The sequence below is a fragment of the Dromiciops gliroides genome, chromosome 4, assembly GCF_019393635.1.
Source record: "Dromiciops gliroides isolate mDroGli1 chromosome 4, mDroGli1.pri, whole genome shotgun sequence".
Lineage (NCBI taxonomy): Eukaryota > Metazoa > Chordata > Mammalia > Microbiotheria > Microbiotheriidae > Dromiciops > Dromiciops gliroides.
The window spans coordinates 246,167,844-246,170,404 of record NC_057864.1 but is presented as its reverse complement, the minus strand read 5'-3'; positions in this window follow the sequence as shown (position 1 = coordinate 246,170,404).

The window sequence follows — 2,561 nt, the reverse complement described above, 5'->3', positions numbered from 1 at the left end:
TAAGATGTCTACAGGCATCTGTCCAAGAGACAGTCAGAGATTAATGACTGTAGTTAAGGAGAGAGACTAGGGTTGGCTATATATAGATCTGGGAATCATCTGCAGAGAGATAATAATTGAACTCATGGGAGCTGATGAGATCACCAATTGAGATGGTATCGAGAGAAGAGAGGAAGAGCCAGCTAGAACCTTGGGGTTCACCCATGTTTAGTTGTCGTGACATGGATGAATACTCACCAGAAAGCTGAGGAGCTGACAGATAGGAGGAGAACCAGGACAAAGTAGAAAGAAAGACACCTGACTCCGGGAGGGCCAAAGGGGGAAACCCTTCCCCAGGAGAGACAGCATCAGAATCCTCTTTTGGTCCTCAGCCTTTACTCTCAGGGTTTGCTATCTTGGGGTTGGGAAAAAAAAGGTGCCTGAAGGTAGGGGTGGAGTTTCTGTTTACTGTACTAGCCCCTGGTCCATCCTCGAGAGATGGAAACTGTGTGAGGGACAAAGCTTAGCCCACCAAAGGGAATAAGGTGCATGTTGCTTCAGGAGGGATGGACTTACTTTACTCCCAGGAGAGTCATGGTGGGAAAAGGAAAAGCAGTTCCACCAAAAAGCCAAAACAAACGAAAACCAAAACACTATGTGCTCATCAGAGACTACACATGTCTATGCAGTCTTGGCTCTGGTGAAAGACCTCATAGACACTTGCAGGGAGGAATATGGCAAAAGCCCCCAATGGAGAACCTGGTTGGATGGTGACACCTGAAAATAGAAGTGCTCCATTTAGCCTTCACTGACACTCTCACATAGGAAAAGATGCTTATGCACAGAACTCACGGTATCACCATAAGAACTCTAAATGCTGGGGTTCCAGCACCATGACATAAATGCCAAGAAAGGTGGCTCATGGCAAGAGACAATGATCTCCAGAGAATGCCCAGGGCCAAGAAACAGGTTAGCTGACTGACAGAATTACCCAGCACAATCACCAGGTGGTCAACATGGTGTCTACAGGGTAGGCAAGAGTGGCTGTGCAAGACAAGAAGTACTCCATTGGTCAGGAGGACTCATGACCCCCAGCAGCTCCAGGAGGCAGGCCCCACTGGCTGAGCACAGCTGCACTGGGACTCTTTCTACTAACTCTGGCCTTCCTGACTTCCTCTCCTGGTCCCTAAAATGGTGACCTCTCCCTGAAGAGGCTGCCTGCTCCTGCGCTTCACTCCCAAGGTAATTTTGGAGGGTGCAGATGGCAACAAGACCCTGGAAAGCTGCCACTGAAATGACAAGGAGTCCAGGTAGCACCCAGAAGAAGGTTTTAGCTAAGCAGTACTCTTCCAAATAGATGAGCACCATGGGGACTGAAGGGGTGATGCCAGGAAGGGGGAAAGCACTGGGATCCAAGGAGGATGCCAAGGGATTATTGCAGAACTAGTAGAAGAGGTCGGCTGGCACCCCAGGTGGCACACACATTAGGTCAGGGCCAACTAAATGGGCAGCAGGGCTCTAATACTCTGAGAAAAGAGTACAGAAAGGCTGGAGACTGGCAGGACATGAAGGGGAAAAAAGTGATTTTGGAGATGTAGCAGCTCAGGGCCAGTGTGAAGCCAACTCCAGGAAGGCCGCAGTTTGGGCTTCTCTGCCATGGGGATCCCACAGAAGGAACTATCAGTTCCCACCATCTTCAGGAGCTGCACTGCTCACATTGGGTCCAGTTCATCCTTTGACGGGTAATCCCTTAGGTTGCAACCTATGGGCTCAGGTTTCCAAGGGCTGTCAGCCTTGGACAGGTAGCAGGGGGGATTCCACAACTCAAAAAGCTCCTCCAGTAAAACTTACAACTCTATCCCAAATCTAAAGGCAGCCAAGGATCCCACGGAAAAGAGGCCACCAGAATATGTGTGAACATTGTTTAGCCCTTAACGGCTGCCATCCTAGCTAGCCTAGAGATCCTGAGGCCTTCAGGCCCATCTGGCCTAGGACTGGGGCTGTCCAGCTCTATGGGACTGGGCCCCTAAGTGAAGAGGGTTTTGTTGTTTTTGTTTTTGTTTTTGTTTTTGTTTTGTTGGGGTGTTTGGTGTGTTTTTTAAAGGAAAACATGGGCATGTTTGTAGGCAGCAGGGAAGGAGCCAGTGTATTGAAGATTACAGAAAGTGGTGATGAAAGTGATGTCAACAGCTGTCAATTTTGCCTTTGGAATGTCTCATATTTGCCCCCTTCTGTCCTCTGACGATGTTGCCATCTTGATACAAGACCACATTATCTCACGTCTAGACTATTACCAAAGCCTGCTGCTTCCCAGAGAGTGACCACCATGTCTCCCCTCATGGTTCTAGAGAATTGGTTGGAGTATCTTTTTTTTTTGGTTGGGCAATGAAGGTTAAGTGACTTGCCCAGGGCCACACAGCTAGTAAGTGTCAAGTGTCTGAAGCTGGATTTGAACTCAGGTCCTCCTGAATCCAGGGCCAGTACTTTACCACGGAACCATTAGCTGCCCCTGGATATCTTTTTTTTTTTAATACCATATCTCACAAACCCCCACTAGCGTGCTTTACTGTACTATTATTCCT